The following is a 27125-nucleotide window of genomic DNA, read 5'->3' as shown; positions in this document are numbered from 1 at the left end:
GATACCTGAGAGTTGTACAATAAATCTACAAGCAGAAATGAAAATGCAAAGCAAAAATCACATGATTATTTGCATTAAAATAGGTGGCAATTTAATTTAGAATGTTTTCAAAGTATAATTCTTCTATGGTTTGGACATTTCTTTATAATTAGCAATGAGTCAGGGTTTGGAAAACCAAAAGACTGGTCAAAGGATCATTCTACTAGTCCCTTTATTTTCTGGTTTGTTTGTTTGTTTGTTTTAGATTTATTTATTTGAGAGGCAGAGTTATAGATAGAGGAAGAGACAGACAGAGAGATCTTCCATCCACTGGTTCACTCACCAAACAACAGCCAGAGCTGGGCCAATCCAAAGCCAGGAGCTTCTTTTGAGTCTCCCATGTGGGCACAAGGGCCCAAGCACTTGGGCCATCTTCTACTGCTTTCTCAGGCCATCAGCAGAGAGCTGGATCAGAAGAGAAGCGGCTGGAATATGAACTGGCACCCATATGGGATGCCAGTGCCACAGGTGGAGGCTTAACCTACTATGTATGCCACAGCGCCGGGCCCCTATTTTCTGTTTTAAAGACTATATGCCGGCGCCGTGGCTCACTAGGCTAATCCTCCGCCTTGTGGCGCCGGCACACTGGGTTCTAGTCCCGGTCGGGGCACCAGATTCTGTCCCGGTTGCCCCTTTTCCAGGCCAGCTCTCTGCTGTGGCCAGGGAGTGCAGTGGAGGATGGTCCAAGTGCTTGGGCCCTGCACCCCATGGGAGACCAGGAGAAGTACCTGGCTCCTGCCATCGGATCAGCGCGGTGCGCCAGCCGCAGCGCACCGCCCGCGGCCGCCATTGGAAGGTGAACCAACGGCAAAGGAAGACCTTTCTCTCTGTCTCTCTCTCTCACTGTCCACTCTGCCTGTAAAAAAAAAAAAAAAAAAAGACTATATTTTGGGGCATGCATTTGGCGTACCAGTTAAAGATGTGCTTGGGATGCCTGCATCCCATACTAGAGTGCCTGTGTTTCAGTACCAGCTCCACTTCCAGTTCAAGGTTCCCACTAATGTGTACCCTGGGAAGCAGCAGGTAACGGCCCAACTACTTGGGTCCCTGCCACCCAGCTGGGAGACTCAGGTTGAGTTCCTTGGCTCCTGGCCTGGTCCTGGTCCACGCCTGACTACTGCCAGCTGTTGGGAAATAAAACAGCAGATAGGAGATCTCTGTCTCTTTTTGTTCTCCACTTTTCAAATGATTTTTTTTAATAAAAGAGGTTTTATTTTTATTTGAAAGGCAGAGCAACAGAGGGAAAGAGACAGCAAGAGCGGCCTTCTATCTGCTGGTTCATACCCCAAATACTATCCCACCCCCCAACCCCCCCCCCAAAAAAAAAAAAAAAAAACTACAAAACCAGGACTGGGCCAGGCCAAAGACAGAAGCCAGAAACTCCATCCAGATCTCCCACATGAGTGGCCAGGGCCCAAGCACTTGGACCCTCTTCTGCTGCCTCCCAGGGTGCATATCAGCAGAAAGGGAGATTGGAAGCTGAGGTGGGACTCAATCTCAGGCTCTCAGACATGGATGCCTGTGTCCTAAACAGTCTTAACCCACTGTGCTAGCAGGCCTGCCCCAGTTAAAAAATTTTAAGTACAAATATTATTGACCCCATTTAAGCCAAAAGCTATAAAGTGACAAACTCGGTCTGATTAAGCACAAGTCTGATAAATTAACCTATGCCCTCTAAAAGCTCTAACCCAATCATGTACTAGATATGGTTATTTTATTACCAGTCTTCTCCCTACTCTGAAAAATGCCTCTGGCCTGCTGTTTATGATTTAAAACAAAAGCTAAGACTAATAGTATATTTTGGATTTTCCATGTCCTTATTTTTCTTTCATTTTAAATAATTCTAATTTATTTGAGAGGCAGAGAGAAAGAGGAAAAGGGAGAGAGAGGGAGACAGTGCTTATCCACTGGTTAACTCCCCAAATGCCCAGGGCCCAAAGCCAGGAGCTGGGAACTCAACCCAGGTCTCCAATGTGGGTGGCAGGAACCACTTACTTGCTCCTCAGGGTCCATTATTAGCAGGAAGCTAGAGTCAGGAGCCAAAGCTGTGAACTGAACCCAAGCACTCTGATATGGGATGTGACCACTAGGCTAAACAATCCTTTCCTTACTTTTCTGTGAAAGTAGAGATTTTTACCACTTTGTCTCTCCCATGTGGGTATTAAATCACACTTCATGTTGCCCGCAGTATCCAAAATAATGACAGCAGAGAATAATGGAAAAGGTACGGGCTTTAGATATGGCCCACACCTACGGCTGAATGTTTTATCTACAACCAAAAAGCCTGCGTGAAAGATATATCAGCTGTGATGTATGCACACAGTGGGATAACCATGAGTTACTTAAAGATCTGCAAAAAATTTCATTATACCAAAAAAGAATATATGGTTTAATATTTTAAAAATAAATATATGGGGCCGGCACGGTGGTGTAGCAGGTAAAGCCTCCGCCTGAAGTGCCAGCATCCCATATGGGCACCAGTTGGAACCCGGCTGCTCCACTTCCGATCCAGTCATCTGCTATGGCCTGGGAAAACAGTAGAGGATGGCCCAAGGCCTTGGGCCCTTGCACCCTCGTCGGGGACCCGGAAGAGGTGCCTGGCTCCTGGGTTCAGATCGGCCCAGCTCTGGCCATTGCAGCCAACTGGGGAGTGAACCAGTGGATAGAGGACATCTCTCTCTCTCTCTGCCTCTCCTTCTCTCTGTGTGACTGTGACTTTCAAATAAATAAATCTTTATTTTTTTTTTAAGTTTTATTTTTTATTTATTTGAAAGACAGAGTTACAGAGAGAGGTAGAGACAGAGAGAGGTCTTCCATCTGCTGGTTCACTCCCCAGATGGCTGCAACGGCCAGAGCTGCACCGATCCGAAGCCAGTAGTCGGGAGCTTCTTGCAGGTCTCCCACGTGGGTGCAGGGGCCCAATCATTTGGATCATCTTCTACTGCCTTCCCATAGCAAAGAGCTGGATTGGAAGAGGAGCAGCCGGGACTAGAACTGGCACCCATATGGCATGCCAGCACTTCAGGCCAGGGCGTTAACCCGCTGCGCCACAGCGCCGATCCCTAAATAAATCTTTAAATAAATTAATATATGTATGTATAAAAGTACAAAGTAAAAAGTATAAAATGATTTAGAAACTCAATGTTTTATTTTGTTTTAAAGATTTATTTATGTGAAAGGCAGAGTGGCAAAGGAGAGACAGTGAGAGAAAGAGATTTTCCGTCTGCTGCTCCACTCCCCAAATGGCCACAACAGCTGAATCTAGGCCAGGCCAAAGCCAGGAGCCTGGAACTCCCCCCGCATCTCCCACATGGGTGGCAGGGGCGCACGTACGTGGGCATCTTCCACTGATTTTCCAGATGCATTAGCAGATGCTGCACTGGAAGATACAGATGCCAGCAGGGCAAGATGCACCTTCACTCGCTGGGCCACCATGTCAGCCCCTAACTCAGGCCAGACAAGCTGTGGGTACCCAGGTTTCATCAGGGAGCCAAAGTCCTTGCCTCCACAGAGCCTGGAACCCATGAAAGTCACTAATGTAATATCAAAGGCATCAGACCCACGGGGAAAAGCAGAAAGGGTGAGACACGAGTGCTCGCGCAGGCTGTTCTGGGAAAGTGGTCAGAGACGACTTACCTTACGCAGTGACATGTGAGCCGCCACACCTGAATGACACCAGGAAGGGGACCACGAAGACGTCCAGGAGTTAGGAAGGAGATGAGGTAAGAAATGAGGTTGGAAGGCAGCCAGGGGCAAATCAGGTCTTTACGAGTGGCAGTAAGAACTCGGATTTTATTTCAAGTGGAAATGGGAAGTCAGCACTGAGTGTTGGCGGGGGAGATCAGATACCAAAATGTCAACAGTAGTTATCCCTGGGTAGAAGGATTTCACATTTTTTCCCCACTTTTGCTTCTGTATAGTCTCCTTTTTTTCTGAGTAATTCCTATTTTCATCTCAAACAATAAACCCACCATTCCTCTAGCAAAAGTTCTTAAGAATCAGGGCTTTTGGGGCCGGCTCTGTGGCATAGTGTGCTAAACCTCTACCTGCAGCACTGGCATCCTATATGGATGCTGGTTCTAGTCCCAGCTGCTCCTCTTCCAATCCAGCTCTCTGCTACGACCTGGGAAAGCACCTGCGTGGAAGACCTGGAAGAGGCTCCTGGCTCCTGACCTCAGACTGACCAAGCCCAGGCTATTGAGGCCATTTGGGGAGTGAACCAGTGGATGGAAGATCTCTCTCTCTCTTTGTCTCTGCTCCCCCCACCTTGTGTAACTCTGGTTTTCAAATAAATAAATAAATTTTTTTAAAAATCCATATTTAGAAGCTAAATATTCTAGCAGTAGTGTAATACAGCAGTAAATTGCCTCTAACTGTTGATGTATGTACGCTCTGATACATAAATGCCATTTTGTTGTCACAGAACTACAATGAAACATGTAAACAAGTTAAGTTGAAAAGGAAATCTCTATTTAGGAGCAAGCATTTGTCACAGTGGTTAAGTTGCTGTGTGAGACGTCTACATCCCATCCAGAGTGCCTGGTTTGAGTTTTGGCTTCTCTACTTCCAATCCAGCTTCCTGCTAATGTGCAGCTAGGAGGCAGCAGGTGATAGCTCAAGTCCTTGCACCCTGTGAGAGATCTAGATTGAGTTCCAGACTTCTGGCTTTGGCTGTTGCAGGCATTTGGAGAGTGAATGAGCAGATCAAACTGGGACTTCCCAGGTCCCAGTCCCAGTCCCTCATGAACTTCTATTCTCTGGACTCGTTCTGTCTCTGTCTCTCTGCCTTTCAAATACAATGAAAAAAAAAAATGTATATATATATATATAAATACTTAGCCAGCCAGGTACTGAATCATGGATGGGTTTCTGAGAACTTCTGCTTTAAGGAAATCCAACTTTCCCCAAAATATTATATAAAGTTGACTTCTTCAACAAATGTTCACTGAGAGCACCTTAAATGCAGGCCTGGGCCTGGTGTAGGTGCTGGGAGACTGCAGGGAAGAAAATTAAAGTTGCTGATCTCAAACAGTGGGTATCCTGTGTTTCAGGCCATGCACAGGAAGAAGGAGGGAAACACCCTCTTAAAACATCCATCCTGTTTCACAAAAAGTATCCAGAAGACAGATTGAACTGTATTGAAAGAGGAAAAGTACTAGACAATATGTTAAAAGACCTAGTTCCTAACGTTGCCTCTGCCATCTGAATGCTGCCTTCTTGGGCAAGTCATATCACGACTCCGAGCATTCATTTCTTTGACAAAAAAAAAAAAAAAAAGAGATGACAATATTTTATGTATGTTTCTCAGGGTATTATAGCAATTAGGTGAGTTAATGTAAAAAATACTGTGAAAATTATACATATGTCAGCCTCTATGTTGTTTCTATTGATTGTATAGACTGTTTTGATTATTAGTTCCTATGTTAATCAGCTGTTGCTATAACAAAATTTGAGGACCCAAAGCAACTAACTACTTAAAGAAGAGATTTAGCTTATAGTTTTGGAGGCTGAAAATTCAAACAGCACGGCGTAGGCTCTGGTGAGGGCCATCCTTAGCTCTACACATCATGGTGGGAGACGGAGTGTGCATGTCTGTGTGTGTCTGGTTTCTGTGCTTCTTCTTATGAAGTCACTGGAATTGAGTCATGGGGGCTCTACTGGAAGAATTTTATTCAAAACTGTTCACTTTCCAAAGACCCCACCTGTAAGTTGGATTAAATTTTCCACTCCCTTAATCCCACTAACATAGGACTCTGGGAGTGAAACTCCTGAATGGGTTTGGGGAGATGGGAACGAACCATGTCTATCAGTTCCCAAGAGTCTGATCAACTAAAGAGCAAGTTTCCAAAGTGAACATCTCTCTCTCTTTCTCTCCATCCCCTGATCTCTGTCTCTGTCTCTCTCTTACGCACTCCTTCTCTTTCTCCTTCTTCGCCCCTTCCCTCCAGTCTGTTGGGTTTTTTTCCCAACAATCCCTTTCCTTTAAAAAAAAAAAAAAAGGTGAACAATGCCCTTTTGTGACTGAACTTTACCTACCTGACACCTGACTTGCTTAAGCACATTTCAAACATGGAGTAACCTTGCATTTCTGTGATACTGTACTTATCGTGGATGTATTATTCAGTACTATCTTGACCTGTTCATTAACTGCTTTCCTTGTTAGACTTGTTTTCTTAACCTCCTTGTGAAATATCAGGCATGGGCCTGTGCTGTGCCTGCCATGAGTTATCCAAGCCACCAGGCACAAACCTGGGCAGACAGTGCTCTCTAAGTCCTGGTTAACAGAGTGAGTGGATGCATGAGGTTGTTCATGCATCCTGTCTTATCAACAACTACTCGAGGAGCTAGTGGAGTTCACACCTGCCAGTTTTTCCTTCTTACCCTCCCTTTATATTCTGTGGAATCTGAGGGAGGTGTCTGACAGGATGTGGGTGGCAATAGATAGATCTAACCAGGACCAGAGGTTCAAGATCAAAGCTCTGCTCTGTTCTGTTAACAGAATTGGTCTGAGTGGTGTATAATGGGGAGAGTATCGGGATGTGTGAGTTTTATAGAATATTTTTTAAGATTTATTTATTTGAAAGGCAGAGTTACACATCTAGAGAAGGAGAGGCAGAGAGAGAGGTGGATCCTCCATCCTCTGGTCCACTCCCCAATCAGCCTCAAAGTCCAGAGCTACGCCAATCTGAAGCCAGGAGCCAGGAGCTTCCTCTGGGTCTCCCACATGGGTGTAGGGGCCAAAGGACCTGGGCCATGCTCCACTGCCTTCCTAGGCCTCAGCAGAGAGCTGGATCAGAAGTGGAGCAGCCAGGACCCAAACCGGCACCCATGTGGGATGCCGACACTGCAGGCGGCGGCCTCACCCACTGTGGCATACCACGGCGCCAGCCCTATATGTTTAAGAGACCATATGACTGAAGAAGCTCTTGGGATTGTAATAAATATATTAAAGTTAGGTAAGGCTTAAGCCTTAATATTAACACAACTCTGTACTATACAACATCTTGCAGGTAAAGTCCCTGCTTCTGGTGCTGGTTGGAATTCCAGCTGCTCCACTGCTGATCCAGCTCCCTGCTGATGGGACTGGGAAGGCAGTGGAGGAACCCAGGTGCTTGGGCCCCTGCACTCACATGGGAGACTGGGGGAGGTTCTTGGCCCCTGGTTTCAGCCTGGCCCAGCTCCGGCTGTTGTGGCCAATTGGGGAGTGAACCATCAGATGGAAGACTCTCTCTCTCTCTGCCTCTCCTCTCTCTGTGTATCTCTGACTTTCAAATAAATAAATCTTCTTTTAAAAAAAAGAATTGAATCAATTTAATCTAATTTAGAATATTTGGAAGATTTTACTTAACAAAAAAAGATTGGGGCTGGCACTGTGCCGTAGTGGGCAAAGCTGTCACATGTGACACTGGCATCCCATGAGTGCTGCTTTTAGTCCTGTCTGCTCACTTCCAGTCCAACTCTAGGCTAATGCACCTGGGAAAGCAGTATAAGATAGCCCAAGTACTTGGACCCCTGCCACCACCTAGGAGAACTAGAAGATGCTCCTGGCTCCTGGCTTTGGTCTGGCCCAACCCCAGCCTTTGCAGCCATTTGGGAAGTGAACCAGCGGATGGAAGATCTCTCTTTGTCTCTGTAACTCTGCCTTTCAAATAAATCTTTTTCTTTTTTTCTAAATATTTTATTTACTTATTTGGAAGGCAGAGTTACAGAGAGAAAGTGAGAGAGATCTTTCATCTGCTGTTTCACTCCCCAAATGGCTGCAATGGCTGGGCTGGGCCAGCCAAAGCCAAGTGCCTGGAACTTCATCCAAGTCTCCCACGTGGTGGCAGGGGCCCAAGCACTTGGGCCATCTTCCACTGCCTTCCCAGGCGCATTAGCAAGAAACTGCATTGGAAGCAGAGCCACCGAGACTTGAACTGGTGCTCTTATGAGATGCCAGCATTGCAGCCTGTGCAACGATGCTGTCCTCATAGAGGCTTTAATATCTAAACTGAGCCCCTTGTGCAAGGAAAAGAAGGACAATAAAGAGTTTTGAATGAGATGGCATTTATCACTTCATTTACTTACATGGGGGTGGTTTTGCATTTTACGAAGATAAACACGATGTAGGTAATTTTTCTAGTCAGACAAGTTACCAGGGAAAGTCACTATATTGTGCCTTCTGTTTGATAAAAATCCATCTCTCAGTGTGTGAGCATGACCCTGAGTCTCCTAGGAAGTTTAATGGCCATTACGTTCTTGATGACTTAAATGTTCATTGTTGCCTTTTTAAACTTATGTCTGGGAGATTTAATGAGTAGGACTTGGCTTTTGATAAGGAAAACCCATGTTTAAATTGGAGAAATATAAGAAGAGTTCCCAGCACAGGGGACAGAGAGTTAAAATACCTAATACCTGTTTTGATCCAAACTCTCTATTACACCTTCATAGTTCAGGAACTGCTTTTGTGGTTTCAGACCCTTCCTACACTCTGAAATCCCCCAAAAAGGGGTAGGTCAGGCCTCCTCTTCCCCAAGCAGGTCAGACTGCTCCCCACCAAACCCTTTGAACTGTGATGTGGAAAAATGGGACTGTCTGTGCAGGGTCAGACACCCTCCCACCCCCATGGACAGCACTTCCAGACCCGGGCCTTCCCAGCAGTGGTGGCCTGTACAGAGGCTCAGCACACTCCTCACTTGTCTGTCTCTTCTACTGTTATGCCACCACTTCAGGCTCTCAGGAAAGAGCCACCATCTCCCCCGAGCTTAATCCTGAGTTCTTTTCAAAGTCTCAGCACTACTTCCGGCCTGGGCATCCTGTTTAGCCTCAGAAACAAGAATGGAAGCAGGCCCTCCAACCCCATCTCCTCCTCCCTGTTCAGTTTCTAATGCTTTTCCTCAGAGATCACATGATTGACCTCAGCAATGTCTTTTTCTTTCTTTGATTTTAAAAATATACTTAATTTCTTTGAAAGGCAGATAGAGGGGCTGGCGCTGTGGCGCAGCGGGTTAACGCCCTGGCCTGAAGCACTGGCATCCCATATAGGTGCTGGTTCAAGACCCAGCAGCTCCACTTCCTATCCAGCTTTCTGCTATGGCCTGGGAAAGCAGTAGAAGATGGCCCAAGTCCTTGGCCCCTGCACCCACGTGGGAGACCCGGAGGAAGCTCCTGGCTCCTGGCTCCTGGCTCCTGGCTCCTGGCTCCAGGCTCCTGGCTCCGGATTGGTGCAGCTCCAGCCATTGTGGCTAACTGGGGAGTGAACCAGCAGATGAAAGACCTCTCTCTCTCTCTCTCTCTCTCTCTCACACACACACACTCTCTCTGCTTCTCTTTCTCTCTTCTCTCTCTCTCTCTCTCTCTCTCACACACACACTCTCTCTGCTTCTCTTTCTCTCTGTGTGTAACTCTGACTTTCAAATAAATAAATAAATATAAAAAAAAGAAAAGAAATGAAAGGTAAATAGAGAGACAGACTGCCCATCTGCTGGTCACTCCCCGAATGCCTGTTGGAACTTAATCAAGATCTTCTATGTTGGGGGCAGGGACCCAAGTGCTTGAGGCATCACCTGTTGCCTCTCAGCATGCGCACTAGCAGGAAGCTGCAACTGGGACTAGACCAGGACTCAAACCCAAGCTCACTGTTGTGGGATGCAGGCATCCCAAATGGTCTCATAACCACTAAGCCAAAAGCTCACCCCTGGCTATTTTTCTTGTTCGCTTGATTTTCTAGCCTTCCGGCTACCTCTCCTCCTCTTTTAAAAATTCATTTATCAATTTAATTGACAGGCAGAGAGAGAGAGAGAGAGAGATCTTCTGTCCACTGGTTCACATCCCAAGTGCCCACAACAACCAGGGTTTGGCTCTGCTGAAACCAGTAGCCAAGAACTCCATCTGGTCTCCCACATGGACGGCAATGACCCAAGTACTTGGCCCATCAGCCTCCCAGGCACATTAGTAGGAAATTAGATTGCAAGTGGAACAGCCAGGATTCAAGCCAGCTACTCCTATGTGGGATAGGGACATCCTAAGAGGTAACTTAACTAGCTGCACTGCAGTGCCCACCCCATTCTCCCTTTCTGTGTTGCTGAGGAAGATGACCCTGACCTCTGTGGAGCCTGGTGCTGTGTGGCTGTGGTTTTTCCCTTTGGTCTGGAAAGGCACGGCTTCCACTCTGGTTAAACACACTTGAGCAGCTGATTACATCTTTGATTCTAGCTCTCCCTTGACAGGTGAGTGGGAGGCGTATGGCAATACATCCCACTCCCAAGTAAATGGTTTCCAAGTTGAAAGTGCTGTAAAAAGTAATCCCAATTATTATTATGATTGTAATCTCTTGAGAACCTTCAAATTAACTTGCTCTTTGTCTACCAAGATGTGGGCTAGCACGGAGGTGATAGGAAAGCTTGAAACTAGCTTTAGAGGGGCCGGCGACATGGCTCACTTGGTTAATCCTCCGCCTGCAGTGCCGGCATCCCATATGGGTGCCGGTTCTAGTCCCGGTTGCTCCTTTTCCAGTCCAGCTATCTGCTGTGGCCTGGGAGGGCAGTGGAGGATGGCCCAAGGACCCTGCACCCGCATAGAAGACCAGGATCCTGGCTTCGGATCGGTGCAACGCTGGCTGTGGCAGCCATTTGGGGAGTGAACCAATGGAAGGAAGACCTTTCTCTAAGAAAGTAGCTTTAGATAAACCAGAGAAACCTCTGTCAGAGTCAAACAGTGATTATTAAGTATGAAGGGCCTTCAAAAAGTTCTTTTTGTGCATTATGGAAACCTGTGCACGAATTTAAAATATCGTTGCACCAAAATAAAATTAACTTTAAAAATATATTTTTTATGGCTGGCACCATGGCTCAATAGGCTAATCCTCCATCTAGCGGCGCCGGCACACCGGGTTCTAGTCCCGGTCAGGGCGCCGGATTCTGTCCCGGTTGCCCCTCTTCCAGGCCAGCTCTCTGCTGTGGCCCGGGAAGGCAGTGGAGGATGGCCCAAGTGCTTGGGCCCTGCACCCCATGGGAGACCAGGAGAAGCACCTGGCTCCTGCCTTCGGATCAGCGCGGTGCACTGGCCACAGCGCACCAGCCGTGGCAGCCATTGGAGGGTGAACCAACGGCAAAGGAAGACCTTTCTCTCTCTGTCTCTTTCTCTCACTATCCACTCTGCCTGTAAATATATATATATATTTTTTAATTTATGTATTTATTTGAGAGGCAAAATTACAGTCAGAGGGAGAGACAGAGAGAGAGGTCTTCCATCTACTGGTTCACTCCCCAAATGACTGCAGTGGCTGGAGTAGGGTCCATCCAAAGCCAGGAGCCAGGAACGTCTTCTGGGTCTCCCATGTGAATGCAGGGGCCAAGCACTTGGGCCATCCTCCACTGCTTTCCCAGGCCATTAGCGGAGAGCTGGATTGGAAGTGGAAATTGTGGGGAGCAACCCGGACTAGACTAAGTTACTGGAATTAAGACTTATTCTATGCATCTGCTCTCCCACAATATGGCGCTGAGAAGGGAGAAACAGCTTCTACACAGCTGCCTCCAGTTCAACCAATAAACTGTAGGACCTGCTCCTGATTGGAGGAGAGCAGCGTACTCGGCGTGTGGGTAGCAGAGTTGGGATTGGTGGAAGAGGACTATAAAGGAGGAGAGAGACAACATGCACCAGGAACATCTATCTGAAGGAACACCTGTGCAGCCCCCGAGAGAGCCGGCCGGCGGTGTGCCGCTCCCCTGCGGAAGTGGGGAATGTGGCAGGGGGAACCGCCCTTCCACGGAGGTGGAAGGGACGGTAGCCAACCCAGGAAGGGCCGAGCAGACAAAAGAACAGCGCAGGGTCCTGTGTCGTTCCTCCACGAAGACGGGGAGCGACAGAAATGTTAGTGGAGATCATAGTAGGGTTCTTGTCTTCTCATAAGAAAGAATTCAGGCGTGAGACAGAGAGCAAGGTAGCAAGGTTTATTGGGGTACAGCATCCATCAGAGAGGATGGGGGCCGGAGCCGCAGCTCACTAGGCTAATCCTCCGCCTTGCGGCGCCGGCACACCCGGTTCTAGTCCCGGTCAGGGCGCCGGATTCTGTCCCAGTTGCCCCTCTTCCAGGCCAGCTCTCTGCTGTGGCCAGGGAGTGCAGTGGAGGATGGCCCAAGTGCTTGGGCCCTGCACCCATGGGAGACCAGGATAAGTATCTGGCTCCTGCCTTCAGATCAGCGCGGTGCGGAGGCCATTGGAGGGTGAACCAATGGCAAAGGAAGACCTTTCTCTTTGTCTCTCTCTCTCACTGTCCACTCTGCCTGTCAAAAAAAAAAGAAGAAAGAAAGAAAAGAAAAGAAAAGAAAGGATGGGACAGAATCTGAGAGAGAGTGCCCAGTTACTCAAACTGGGAAAGCAAGGTTACGTGGTTAAAAGGAGAGAGTACACCTGGAGAGTACACCTGAGGCAGGCAGCTCAGCAGAGAGCTGAGAGCTGAGCGTGCGGTCTTTGTTCAGACTGGGGGTTTTTAAAGAAATTGGGTCCAGTTTTTCCCCTGCCTCTTTCCCATCCTGGACAAAAAAAAATTCCTCCCAGGTTTACTATTCAGTGCTATTAGGCTGGAGAGCCCACGTGGGCGGGCAGAGGCACTTCCCCTAGGGTGCCTGCCTTGGAGGAAGGCTGTGAGGGTTTTATTGCTCCATGTTATCAGGCCAGGCAGGGGTGAGGAGAGAGGATTGGGGGGGGGGCTTTCCTTGGGGGAAAGTTACCAGGGTTTGGGCGGGACTTTGCAGTGTAAATACTGGGCTGCTTCCAAGGTGAGCTTCTGCAGATGCTGTTGCATTCCTCTCAGGCCCCCCTCACACACACACACACATAGGCTAACTTCTAACTTCCCACCTAACAGAGCAGCAGGGACATGAACCAGCACCCATATGGGATGCCAGCACCGCAAGCAGAGGCTTAGCCTTCTTTGCCACAGCGCCAGCCCCTAAAAGCATATTTTTTTATAAAAAGAAAAAAAGAAAGAAATATTTTTATTTATTTGAAAGGCAGAGAGACAGAGATAGACAGAGAGATTCTCTATCTATTGGTTCACTCCCTAGGTACCTGCAACAGATGGCACTGAGCTGGGTGAGGCTGAAGCCAGGAGACTGGAACTCAGCTTGGGTCTTCCACATGGTTGGCAGGGACTCACGTACTTGAGTCATCACCAGCTGCCTCCCAGGATGCATTAACAGGAAGCTAGATCAGAAGTGGAGCTGGGACTTGAACCCAGGCATTCTGAGATGGATTTCCCAGGTGGCATCCTAGCTGCTATGCCAAATGGCTGCTCCTAAACTTAACTTTTAATTCCATTTTCTATGAACATTTTGGTATATGCAGTGCCCTGGCACTAGTGTGCTGGACAAGTAAGACAATTCATTCTATGATCATATATTTGTCGAGGGCTCCTGTCAGTGTTTGCAATAGATGTAATACAAGCTAATACAGGACAGAGGACATATCATATATTAAACCAATAAGAATAGATACTAAACTTGATCTTAGCCAAAAATCCAAAAAGCAATTACAGTCTAACACAAGAAGTAGGTTTAACATTCATGAATATTAGGTAGGGAGGTGCCTTTCTCCAAAGGGAGAAAGGAACCTCCACTGTGATACGGCCTTGACTAAACAAGTTCAAAGTTGGTGAACTCAAGGGGCTTCCATAGCCCAGACAGCTCATGGCAAGAGCCTCGGGTGATTGCTGACGTCATGAATAAGAGTGCCAATTGTTAAATCAACAACGGGAGTCACTGGGTACAGGCTCCCCACATAGGATCTCTGTCCTTAATGTGTTTTACTATGAAACTTAAAAACAACACTACTAGTCGAACAATACCCTATACCTTGTGCGGTTGTGTGAGTACAGTCTGTTGAAATCCTTGCTTAGTGTATACTAAGTTGATTTTCTTTATATGAAGGTGATTGAAAATGAAATTTGATGAAGAGCGGCATGGGAGAGGGAGTGGGAGAGGGGAGGGCCTCGGGAGGGAGGGAGGTGTGGGGGGGAAGCCACAACAATACAAAAGTTGCACTTTGTAAATTCACATTTATTAAAAAGAAAAAAAAGAAGTCTACCGCACAACCTCACCCACATATAGCACACTTTTTGACAGTTTCAACCCCAGGAACTTTCTCTCATAATTTTATTTTTATTTATTTATTTGAAAAGCAGAATGCCAGAGAAAGGGACACACACACAAACACCCACAGAGGAGAAAGAAAGAGAGAAAGAGAGAGGGAGAGAGTGTCTTCCATCCGCATTGTTCCCCAAATGCCTGCAACAGTCAGGGCTGAGCCAGGCCAAAGCCAGGAGCCAGGAACTCTGTCCTGGTCTCCCACATGGGCTGCAGGGACCCAAGCACTAGGATCATCTTCCATTGCTCCCCAGGTGCATTAGTGAGAAGCTGGATTGGAAGCTGAGCTCCCCCCATCCCCCATTCTTGTTCATTTAAACCATGACTGCTTCCCAAACACTGAGAAATACTAACATTTCAAGTGCCACAGTTCAGGCAGTCTTTGGTAAATCAATTTTATATTCCAACATGGACACCAGAGATAAATATCCTCTTTTGCTTTATGGAGGAGATGAGCCAGGACATTTATTTAAAAAGCAACAAATATCAGTGTCTTGTTTGTTACACTCAGCATCTATAGCTTAGAAGCCTTTGTATTCGCCAGGGGTGTGTGTGTGTGTGTGACAAATGATATTCTGAATGGGGCATGGACTCAGGAAGTGAATGCTGTCCTTGCTGGTTCCTGTGGCTGAATCACTCGTGAATCAGGTATATCGCACCAGATACCAGAGTGGGCTTTCCTGCTTACCTGAGCACTGAACGCTGAGGTTGAATGGGAACTTGTTGACTTCTAGCGTTTCCATTCTTCAATGTCATCTCCGTAGTCTCTTGTGTCCAAGTGGTTCCTAACAGGAAGTAAGAGGAAAAAGCAAGATATGGTAATTGTCTATAAAATATTTAAACAAACTCACTTAGGTACCAAGTCAAATATACAAAAGCAGTTTTAGCAAAAGATGAACTTAATGGTTAGGTTATAAATAGGAGCAAGGGACAGGGCTAACAAAGATAGCCTTGGGGAGATTTGCAGAAAATCTGTAATTTTCATGTTTATATTAGCACAGAGTGAAATAGATTAGAGGCAATTCTTGTTTCTCTTCCTCTGTCCTCCCATTAAGGCTATTGGTGTGGTTACATGAAGGGAGAAGTGATGTGTGTCAGGAATTTCTATGTATTGGAAAAAACCTGAACTTTTTGTGGGAATGAGAATTTGATCATCAGTCTTATTAAAAGGAAAAACAATGAAGGATGACAGCACCAGGATGCTGAAGTAGCCTCTTTGTGGACAATGTCTGGTTGTGTTGGGAGGTTTACTTTTCCTACCTATAATTTCTTACTTTTCTATACTTTGGTTACAATCACCAAAGAACTGTGAGTGTTGAAAAAGCAATCCAAAGTAGTTTCCTACTCTTCTCAGTCTCCTTTTACTTATTGATTTATTGTAAATTGACAATTATATTTGTATATATTTTGGGGGCACAAAGTGATGCTATAATTTGTGAATAATATGTAGAATAATTAAATAAACCTAACCAACATAAAATAAAACATTCCTGAATATTAGGTAACAAAACAGGCTCTTACAGACCAATACAGAAGCACTGCCCCACCTTAATACCTGGCAAGACTTCTCAAATTAAGTAGAAGTTGCTTAGTTTGCCATTTACAACCCTGCAAGTTCTTGGTCTCGCCTACCTATTTTACTTTCTCTTGTGTCTGTAGCAGGATTGTGTAGCCATGCTCTGCATAAGGACATTTTGGTCCATGACAGACTGCATATGAGACAGTGGTCCCCTAAGATTGTAATAGAATGAAAACTGCCTGTAGCCTAGTGATGTAGCTGTCATTGGAGCATGCTTCCCATGGGTTTGTGGTGATGCTGGTGTAAACTAACCTGCTGTGCTACCAGTCAAATAAAGAATATCCCGGCTCAATTGGTTAATCCTCCACCTGCGGCACTGGCACACCGGGTTCTAGCCCCGGTTGGGGCGCCAGATTCTGTCCCGGTTGCCCCTCTTCCAGGCCAGCTCTCTGCTGTGGCCCGGGAGTGCAGTGGAGGATGGCCCAAGTGCTTGGGCCCTGCACCCCATGGGAGACCAGGAGAAGCACCTGGCTCCTGCCTGAGGATCAGCGCATTGCACCGGCCGCAGCACGCCAGCCGTGGCGGCCATTGGAGGGTGAACCAAGGGCAAAAAGAAGACTTTTCTCTCTGTCTCTCTCTCTCACTGTCCACTCTGCCTGGCAAAAAAAAAAAAAAAAAAAAAAAATCCCACACATAATACTTGAGAATGATAATAAATGACCATATTACCAGTTTATGTATTCACTACCCTATACTTTTGTATCGCTACTTACACTGTATTTTTTATAATTGTACATCACATACAATTTTTAAAAAAATATTTATTTTATGGGCCGGCGCCGCGGCTCACTAGGCTAATCCTCCGCCTAGCGGCGCCGGCACACCGGGTTCTAGTCCCGGTCGGGGCGCCGGATTCTGTCCCGGTTGCCCCTCTTCCAGGCCAGCCCTCTGCTGTGGCCCGGGAGTGCAGTGGAGGATGGCCCAGGTGCTTGGGCCCTGCACCCCATGGGAGACCAGGAAAAGCACCTGGCTCCTGGCTCCTGCCATCGGATCAGCGCGGTGCGCCGGCCGCAGCGCGCCGGCCGCGGCGGCCATTGGAGGGTGAACCAACGGCAAAGGAAGACCTTTCTCTCTGTCTCTCTCTCTCACTGTCCACTCTGCCTGTCAAAAAAAAAAAAATATATTTATTTTATGTATTTGAAAGACAGAGTTACAGAGAGAAAGGTCTTCCATCCGCTGGTTCACTCTCCAAATGGCCACAATAGCCAGAGCTGAGCTGATCCGTGGCCCAGAGCCAGGAACTTCCTCAGGGTCTCCCACGTGCGTATAGAGACCCAAGGACTTGGACCATTTTCCACTGCTTTCCCAGGCCAAAGCAGAAAGCTGATTGGAAGTGGAGCAGCCAGGACTCGAACCGGCACCCATATGGGATGCTAGTGCTGCAGACCAGAGATTTAACCCACTGTACCACTGTGCCACAGCGCCGGCCCCCTAAACTGTATTCTTTGTACCTATAAAAAGGGCTGACTGTAAAGCAGTGTGCATGTTCTACCAGCAGCAACCTCGTGTGTCTTGTGTTTATTGTGTCTTTGATGGCTTCCCAGAGGTCACTGAGTGACCCCTACCACACAGGTTTGTGTAAGTGCACCCCTGTGGCATTTACACAGTGACATTGCCTTGCTGTGTGGTTCTCAGAAGAGACCCCTGCTGTTAAGCACTGCATGAAATTCTATCCCTTACCCTCCAAGTCATGTGCTCCTATGTTAGCTTTACAAACAACGAAATATCTAATTTTATTTTTGCTTGTGATCATTCATACTTAAAAACATAAAAATAAAAAACCAACCCCAGGTTCCAGATGACTTAATTTTAATAATGTATTTAATTGAATATATAAAAATATTATCAGTTAAACACACAATCAATATCTAAAAACCTTTAGAGATAGTTAACATTCTTGGTAATAAATGTTCGACATTTGGTTTGTATGTGACAGAGATGGCAACTCTTGATTCAGATTAGCACTACAAGTTCTCAAAAGCCAAATGTTGGGGCTGGCACTGTGACATAGCGGGTAAAGCCACCACCTGCAGCACCAGCATCCCATATGGATGCCGGTTCGAGTCTCGGCTGCTCCACTTCCAATCCAGCTCCCTGTTTATACACCTGGGAAAGCAGTAGAAGATGACCCGAGTCCCTGGGCCCCTGCCCCCATGTGGGAGACCCAGAAGAAGCTCCTGGCTCCTGGCTTTGGATTGGGTTAGCTCTGGCCATTGCGGCTACTTGGGGAGTGAACCAATGATGAAAGATCTCCCCTCACCCCCACGCTGTAACTCTGCCTTTCAAATAAATAAATCTTAAAAAAAAAGCCACATATCTTGTGATGACTGTATAAGAGGTAATCTTCCCCAGATCGGCCCATGTTTTATGCACATGGCCTCTCTTGTTTTTTCCCTTTGTGCCTGCTTACCATGCAGAGCTCTCCCACTGGATGCTTCTCCCATAAGGCAGACGCCATGTGGCTGTTTGTATACAGTTCTCCTCATACGCTCTGCCGTACCATATCATGACTTACTTGCTTCTGTGTCGGTAACACTTTAATGTGGTCATAATAAGAATAGCTAATATACCCTCAGGGCTTGCCATATGATAAGCAAGCACTGAAAAAAAAAAAAGCCTTTACACATCCACTCCTATTCTCATTTTATTAAATTTTTTTGAGATTTACATACATTTATTAGAGTCAAAGACCTCCAGCCAGAGCAGCATAGAGGGGGGCTTCCAAGAGAGGAAAAAAACCCTCTCGTTTTATTTTTTAAAGATTTATTTATTTATTTATTTATCCCATAGAATGACATATGGAGCAAGAGAGAGGGAGAGAGAGATTGGTCTTCCATCAGCTGGTTCACTCCTCAGTGGCCAAAATGGCAGGGGCTGGTCCAGACTGAAACCAGGTGCCTGGAACTCCATCTTGGTCTCTCACGTGGGTGCAGGGGCCCAAACACTTGGGATATTTTCTGCTGCTTTCCCAGGCACATTAGCAAGAAGATGAATCAGAAGCAGAACAGCCAGGACTCAAACAGGCACTCAAATAAGAGATGTTTCTGTTAGAAGCAGAAGCTTAACCTACTGTGCAACAACACCAGCCCCTCCTATTCTCATTTTCTTTATTTTTTGAAAAGATTTATTTATTCATTTGAAAGGCAGAATTATAGAATGGGAATGACAGAAAGAGATCTTCCATCCACTGGTTCACTCCCCAAATGGCCTCAACAGCCAGGGCTGGGCCAGGCAGAAGCCAGGAGCCAGGAGCTTCATTTGGTCTCCCACATGGGTACAGGGACTCAAGCACTTGGGCCATCTTCTACTTTCCCAGGCACGTTAACATGGAGCCGGATCAGAAGTGGAACAGCCTTGACTGGGACAGGCACCCATACAGGATCCCAGCATTGCAGGTAGCGACTGTAGTGGCCAAGCAACAAAGCTGGGCCCTCCTATTCTCATTTTAATTTTTACAATATCCTTATGAGGTATTCTCATCACTGAACTGAGGGTTAGAGACATCATGGAGCTCACCCAAGGTTGTGGAGTCTAGAATCTCAAGAAGACAAGCAGCCCTTAGATCATGCTCTTTCATTTTTAAATTGGGAAACATAGCACATAACAATACATATCCTAACGAATACTAGGTATTATAGTAGCTAATGAATTATTATAAAGCCCACGACTGTGGGGCCAGCACCGTGGCTCACTTGGTTAATCCTCCGCCTGCAGCTCCAGTATCCCATATGGGCGCTGGGTGCTAGTCCCAGCTGCCCCTCTCCCAGTCCAGCTCTCTGCTGTGGCCCAGAAAGGCAGTGGAGGATGGCCCAGGTGCTTGGGCCCTGCACCCGCATAGGAGACCAGGAGAAGCACCTGGCTCCTGGCTTCGGATCAGCATAGCGCCGGCCGTGGAGGCCATTTGGCGAGTGAACCAATGGAAGGAAGACCTTTCTCTCTCTCTCTCTCTCTCTCACTGTTTATAACTCTACCAGTCAAATAAATTTTTTTAAAGCCCACGACTGTGTAAATACCACCCAAACCAAGACATAGATTTGTAGAATTCCCACCATCTCTTCCCAATCTAAATTCTAGTCACATAGGGCTCTCTCATTACTTTTCTTCATAGTTTTTTGAAAAGATTTTTTAAGTAAGTACTTATTCTTTTTTCCTGTATTTTGAACCTTATAAAGATGTAATGACAGGGCCAGCACTGTGGCACAGCAGGTAAAGCTGCCACCTGCAGTGCCAGCATAGTCCTGGCTGCTCTCTTCTGTTCCAGCTCCCTGCTGTGGTCTGGGAAAAAAGTGAAAGATGACCCAAGTCCTTGGGCCTCTGCACCCACATGGGAGACCCAGAAGAAACTCCTGGCTCCTGGCTTCGGATCATCTCGGCTCCGGCCATTGTGGCCATCTGAGGAGTGAACCAACCGATAGAAGACCTCTCTCTCTCTCTCTCTCTCTCTCTCTCTGCCTCTCCCTCTCTGTAACTCTGCCTTTCAAATAAATAATCTTTTTTTTAAAAAAAAAAGATGTAATAACATACTATATGTGCTTTTGTGATACTTTTCCTTAACATTGTTTTTAGGATTCATTTATATTGTAGTGTAAAAATGGTTGCTTATCCTTTTTTCCATATTTCTATGTTAATTTATTCTCCCTATAGTAGAGTATGAGAATTCCCATTGCTCCACTTCTGGCCAACATTTGTAATTACCAGCCTTTTTTACTTTAGCTATTCTGGTGAGTGGTAGGACTCTCTCATTGTGGTTTGAATTTCCCTGTTTTTACATGAGGCTTACATGAAGTTAACGCTCATGTATTTACTGGTTATTTTGGTTTCTTCCTGGGTGAAGGAAGATGTTTTCCTTATGATTGCATCTCTTTTTTTTTTTAAGATTTATTTTTATTAATTTGAAAGATAGAGTTACAGAGAGAGGTAGAGACAGAGAGAGAGGTCTTCTATCTGCTGGTTCACTCCCGAGATGGCCGCAATGGCTGGAGCTGAGCTGATCTGAAGTCAGGAGCCAGGAGCTTCTTCTGGGTCTCCCACATGGATGACTTGGGCCATCTTCTACTGCACTCCTGGGCCACAGCAGAGAGCTGGATTGGAAGAGAAGCAGCCGGGACTAGAACCGGCGCCCATATGGGATGCCGGTGCTTCATGCCAGGGCTTTAACCCACTGCGCCACAGCACCTGCCCCTGCACCTCTTTATGTACCCTGAATACAAGACCTTTCTTGGTTATATGTGTTGTAATTGAACTTTGAGTTGTAGTTGTTTTTGAACTTTGAGCCTTGCCTTTTAACTCTTTTTTAAAAAGATGTATTTATTTGAGAGGCAGAATTACAGAGAAAGAAAGGGGGAGATAGAGAGACTTATTTTCCATCCACTGGCTCACTCCTCAAATGGTCACAGTGGGTGGGTCAGGCAGAAGCCAGGAGCCCAGAGCCTCCCTGGAGTCTCCCATGTGAGTGCAGGAGCTGAACCTTTGGACCATCTTCTGCTGCTTTCCCAGGCCATAGCAGAGAGCTGGATCCGAGTGGAGCAGCCGCTCTGCAATCATCGCCCATATGGGATGCCAGCAGCACAGGCAAAGGCTTAACCTGCTATGCCACAACAATGGCCCTGTGTTCCGTAGCATTTCCGTAGCATTTTAAATTAGCTGTCTAGTCTATGACAGGCAGACCTGCACACAGACACACACACCCCTAAGGAGATTTGTCTGGGATTGTTCGGGGTCTGTAGATAAATTCAGACACTTGGCATCTTTCAGTTTGGAATCCTAGCAGCTGTGAGCATACTGCCATCTTACTTATTTTTTGTCTTCTTAAATGTCTTTCAGTGTTTTCTTCATATGGAGTTTGCACTTCTTTTATGTATTCCAAGGTACTTGATACCTGTTTGGAGCTATGGTAAATGATACGTGGGGTTTTGTTTGTTTGTTTGTTTGACAGGCAGAGTTAGTGAGAGAGAGAGATAGAAAGGGCTTCCTTTCTGTTAGTTCACCCCCCAAATGGCCGCCACGCCCCGCGCGCTGCGCTGATCTGAAGCCAGGAGCCAGGTGCTTCTCCTGGTCTCCCATGCGGGTGCAGGGCCCAAGCACTTGGGCCAACCTCCACTGCCTTCCCGGGCCACAGCAGAGAGCTGGCCTGGAAGAGGGGCAACTGGGACAGAATCCGGTGCCCCGACCGGGACTAGAACCTGGGGTGCCGGCGCCGCTAGGCAGAGGATTAGCCTAGTGAGCCAGGAGGCTGGCCAAATGATACATTTTTAAACAGCTGTTTCTTTTCTGGCATACAGAAATAAATACTGACTTTTTTTTTTTAGAAAACTTTTATTTAATAAATATAAATTTCAAAAGTACAACTTTTGGATTACAGCAGTTTTTCTCCCCATAACCTCCCTCCCACCCGCAAACCATCCCATCTCCCACTCCCTCTCCAATCCCATTCTTCATCGAGATTCATTTTCAATGATCTTTATATACAGATCAACTTAGTATACACTAAGTAAAAATTTCAACAGTTTGCACCCACACAGATACACAAAGTATAGAGTACTGTTTGAGTATTAGTTTTACCTTTAATTTGCATAGTACAACACATTAAGGACAGAGGACCTACACGGGGAGCAAGTGCACAATGACTCCCATTGTTGATTTAACAATTAACACTCTTATTTATGAGGTCAGTGATCACCTGAGGCTCTTGTCATGAGCTGCCAAGGCTATGTAAGGCTCTTGAGTTCGCCAACTCCGACCTTTAAATACTGATTTTCAAAGACGCTGTATTCGTTTAAGCTTGTTAAACGTATTAATCGATACAATGTAGCTGTAGATTATTTTGGATTTGCCACATACGTAATTATAATACTCAAGATATGTGTGGCTTCCTCCTATTTCATCTGCAGAGCTTTTATTTTTCTTGCCTTACTCCACTGGCTGAGGCTCTTCAGTCGCAAAAACGGGCCTTCTCGTGGGCAGCGCCTTTGATCGCCGCTGGGTCAGGAGGCCTCAACTCCTGGGCTTTCGGAGGCCAGTTCCGCCCGGCGCTCCCCGCCGCCGCCTCGCGGTGCTCCCCGAGTCTCCGAGCCTCGGCGGTTGCCGCGCAACGGCGCGGCGCGGGCCCGGGAGGTGCGGCCGGGGGCACGTGCCACCTGGTCCCCGCCGCCGGACTACAACCCCCACAATGCCGCGCGCCCGAGCGGCCGGCCGCGCGGTGGGGGTGGGGCCGGGCCGGGAGGCGGAGCGGAAGCCGAGTGCGAGGGACGCGAGGAGTACAATCTCCGTGCGCTGGGAGCCACCCTCGTCCTGACTGCCCAGCCCCGGCCTTCCTGCATCCCGGCCTCGCGAGTGCGGGACGCGGCTGACGCATCGGCTCTCGCTGAGCTGCCCCGGTTCGGGAACCCGGCGGCGGCGGCGTCCGTGACGGGAAGCCCACTGGCCAGGTAGTGAGGAGGGGGCACGCGGGAGGTCTGGGCTCCAGGATGGCCCGGCTGCCCCCGACCGCGGCCGGCCCTCATCCCTGCCTCTCCGGCTCTGACAGCCGCGGCCCCGACCGCCGGGGGCCGAGACCCGGGTGCAAGCGGGGCGGGCTCGGCCGCGACTGCGGCAGCCGCGCTCACTTCTGTTGTTGACAGCTCGGCTCCGGCCGCCGAGGCTGGGGGCGCCACGGGGCCCCCTCCTCACGGCCCTTGGAGAACTCCCCGCCGGGGCTGCGGGGCGCTCGGAGCGGCCCGACTTCTCCGCGGGTGGACCGGACGCAGCGACGCTCGCCCGCGAGTTGGGATTCGGCAGCGTGCGCCTGCCCCGCGGCTTCTTCCCCGGGAGGGGGCTGCGCTGCCCGGGACTTGGCGTGGCCTGGGGACTCGGGGGCTTGGTGTGTCCTGTCTGATCGTCAGCACCCCGCTACTTCGCTGCCCTGGAGCGGCCGCAGAGAAGGCTTCAGCCGACGCCGCCGTCGTCCCTGGCGCCGCTGTAAGATGGCTGAGAATGTTCTTAGGAAATTGATGACTCCGCTCTTCTGCGGATCAGCCTTCGGGAATCTGGGCAAGGTCGGGCTCACCTCCCTGGCCCCTGGCCGCGGCCGCGTGTCCATCTGTCGCACCAGCACCTGGGTGTGCTGCAGACCTGCACCTGCGGCGGCCCCATCTCCACCCGTGCCAACTTTTTTTCTGCCTCTCCCTGCATTTTCTCCCTGGATCGTCCTTTTTTCCCTTTGGGGGTTTGTTTTCAAGCTGCGCTCTCCTGACACGTGGGAACCCGCTAAGGAATGGCTTGCGAAATCTCCCGGGAGCCCTGCTCAGCTTGGGTTGTTTGCAGTGTTGTTTGTTTTTTTTTTTTTTTCTCTTTGATTTTGGGCGATGAGCTTTTCTTCGATGAAATCTTTATGGTCCTGAATGGACATGTACTTTTCATTAAAAATGTCTGCTCCGTACTGCTTTGGGTTAGGAAACTGTCCTGGACAAGTGAAATAACATGCCCCGAATCAATGCAGCTTTTAAAGGTGCGGTTGGTTATAGAGGGGAACGCAGTGGGCTTGGTGGATTGATGTAGTCAGTGTCTTTAGTGACAGATGACTTTTTAAGAAATGCATGTGAGGAAGAAAAGGAGAAATCTAAAGAGTGTGTTTTATAGGATAGCAGAGCCAGAGTATGTGGGAAACGTAGTTACACTGTGGGAGAGGAGGTTGCTCTGAAGGCTTGTGATTCGCTGTGATATGTGTGGCCGAGATACTGGCCTTGAGGCCAAGGCTTCTGTGCAGGACAGAAAACTCCCGATCCAGACCCAGAGGCGGGCGACCTTTGTTCCTGTAACCTGAAGTTGCTTTCAGTCCTCAGTCTCCTTATCTCCTTACCAGTGAGCTGGTCTGATTCCAAGGACTTGCCGAGCTCAGACTTTGAGTGATAAGGGCTTTTAGAGATTCTTTGCAATGCGGAGAAGTAATTGGTGTTAACCCTTCTAGTCATCTCTTTGTGCCGCAGGGGTTTTTTCCTGCCCCAGGTCATGCAGGTCTCTCAAACTCCCCGGAGGAGAAACAGGCACAGGAGAGAGGCAGTCACTGGCTTCACCCCAGAGAACCGCACTGCTTTCTTAGTTCTCCCTCTCCCTGCTCTGATCTTTCTTCTGCTCTGAGCCCGCAGGCCTGTTCCGTCTGCCTCTTCCTCACTCCAGTCTGTCAATTCCCTATACCCATCTTTATGGTCGCTCTCTGCGAATCCTCCCTCAGCTGCTCCTGCCGGCTGCCCGCATTTCCCTGATCTCCCTTTGTAGGAGACCCCTGGCTAGGGTGCCCCGGGCTGGCCTAGTTGGCTGTGGAGGGAGAGGTGGGGTCATGTGGCACAAAGTGTGATTGGTTGAGGCTGTGGGCAGATCAGGCTCTCTCATTAAAGTGTCTAAGACTGCATAATATATTTTAGATTACACTTGTTTATTAAATTTGTAAAGTGTTTGAGAGGTAGAAAGACAGAGATCCTATCTGTTGGTTCACTACCCAAATGTCTGTAAGAACCAGGCTGGGCAGGAGCCAGACAGGAGCCAAAACACAGTGCAGGTCTCCTCTGTGGGTTGTAGGTTGGAGCCTAAGTGCCTGGGCCACCCCTGCTGCCTCCCAGGTCTGCACTGGCAGGAAGCTGGAGTCAGGAGCCAGAGCTGGAACCCGAACCCAGGAAGTGTTCCTTCTGTGTAACATTTTCTGTTTCTATTCCTGCCTTCCTTTATCCCTTTTCTTTTAGCTATTTTTGTAACCGTCCAGTGTTCTTGTCTTCTCCCAAATATGCCATCTAGAAATGACCCGGTCTCTTGAGATTCTTATTTCTGTATCTTAGCTGGAATTTCAGTGTGGCTCCTCTCAAAGCAGCACATCTTAAATCATGTACCTGATTACGGAGTAGATGGCTATGTGCTATGTTAATATTTTCCTGGTGGATATTAGCCTCAGGCAATAGTATGCAGAGAAAAGTATTTTAGGAATGAGTCTTCCCCCTGAAACTGCATTCCAGGGTCCAGTGTGTGGAGGACCCATTTCTGAGTCAGTTTTTGGAGAGGAGTGTCTGACCCTCTTGGCTGTGGTGAATGTGCTGTGTCTTTTTGTGGTAACTAGATGTGTCTCTGCCTGAAAGTCCTTTGGAGACTTGCAGGCAGTGGTTCTTGTACCACCTTTGGCTGAATGAGGGCATCTGTGTTCGCCAGCTGCTGCTGCTGCTGCTGCTGCTGCTGTCGATAGCTACTTTGAGCTGTAAGTCATAGCAGCACAGAAAGCAGGGCACTGGATAAATGCAAAAATTGCATCTGAAGCAGAGATTTTAAGATAGGATTAGGGGCGGGTGCTGTGGGGTAGCAGATAGGGCTGCTGCCTGCAGTGCCGGCTTATCATATGGGCGCCAATTCGAGTCCTGGCTGCTCCACTTCCAATCCAGCTGTCTGCTATGGCCTGGGAAAGCAGTAGAAGATGGCTTGGACCCCTGCACCCATGTGGGAGACCTGGAGAAAGCTCCTGGCTCCTGGCTTCAGATCAGCACAGCTATGGCCATTGTGGCCAATTGGGGAGTGAACCAGCAGGTGGAAGACCTCTCTCTCTCTCTCCTGCCTCTCCTCTCTCTGTGTAACTCTGACTTTTGAATAAATAAATAAATCTTTAAAAAAAATAGGATTAGCCATCTATTAATGTTTCCAATGATGCTCTGTAATATTTGCATAAAAATAAAAGGAACTACTTCATGATAGGTGTCATGAGATGCAAGAGATTTATATGAAGTCGCTATAGATTTGTGACTATCTGTGCATGTGTCTGTGTAAAAATAAGTCAGTAAATAAACTGAAAGAAAAGTTTGACAAAATATGTAGTATGTATATTCTAGTTTCTCTTTCATCTTGTTTTTATTTTTTAAATGCTTGTTTGTTTTTATTTATTTGAAAGGCAGAGCAAGAGAGAGAGAGAGAGAAATTGATCTTTCATTCCCTCATTCATCCCCAGAGGTCCACAACAGCCAGGGCTGGGTCAGGCTGCAGCCAGGAACCCGGAACTCTATCCAGGACTCCCATGTGGGTGGCAGAGACCCAAGCACTTGGGCCATCTTCCCCTGCTTCCCAGGCACATTTGCAGGGAGCTGGATCAGAAGCAGAGGAACCAGGCCCAGCACTTACACTTTGATATGGGATACATGCCTTCCAAGTTGTGGCTTAGCCTGCTGTGCCACAATGCCTGTCCCATATCTTGTTTTTCTGAAAAAGTGCTAGTTGCAAAATGTTACATTGATTTTTGCTTCCTGCTTTTGAAAAACTCTGGTGTCCTGGGCAGAAAGTGCAGACGCCTAATTCCCCCATTTGATGTTGGCTTCGGGTCAGTTTCCTTATCTTTGTCATGAAGGTGCTGTAGTTTAAATATTTGCTGGTTCGTTGTCTTT

At 47.7% G+C, this 27125-nt stretch overlaps 1 protein-coding gene and 1 pseudogene across 2 annotated transcripts in view; one reads left to right on the top strand and one right to left on the bottom strand.

Moving 5' to 3' along the window:
• Positions 1-13425: 13425 nt before the first annotated feature.
• LOC127492705 (U2 spliceosomal RNA) lies at positions 13426-13550 on the bottom strand (annotated as a pseudogene).
• Positions 13551-22958: 9408 nt separating this feature from the next.
• Positions 22959-27125, top strand: part of CCDC126 (coiled-coil domain containing 126) — a 29970-nt gene continuing 25803 nt past the window's right edge. Inside the window, exon 1 of one of the 2 annotated variants that reach the window (XM_070059656.2) lies at positions 22959-23168. The gene's annotated coding sequence lies outside the window, so the exon portion shown is untranslated. The remainder of the gene's footprint in view (positions 23169-27125) is intronic. The other variant, XM_089315396.1, reaches the window with a different exon arrangement.

The sequence above is a fragment of the Oryctolagus cuniculus genome, chromosome 16 (genome assembly GCF_051225735.1).
Source record: "Oryctolagus cuniculus isolate XC-2025 breed Fujian yellow rabbit chromosome 16, ASM5122573v1, whole genome shotgun sequence".
In the NCBI taxonomy this organism is placed as follows: domain Eukaryota; kingdom Metazoa; phylum Chordata; class Mammalia; order Lagomorpha; family Leporidae; genus Oryctolagus; species Oryctolagus cuniculus.
Note: the sequence above shows the minus strand (reverse complement) of the source record. Positions and strands in the feature narration are given on the sequence as shown.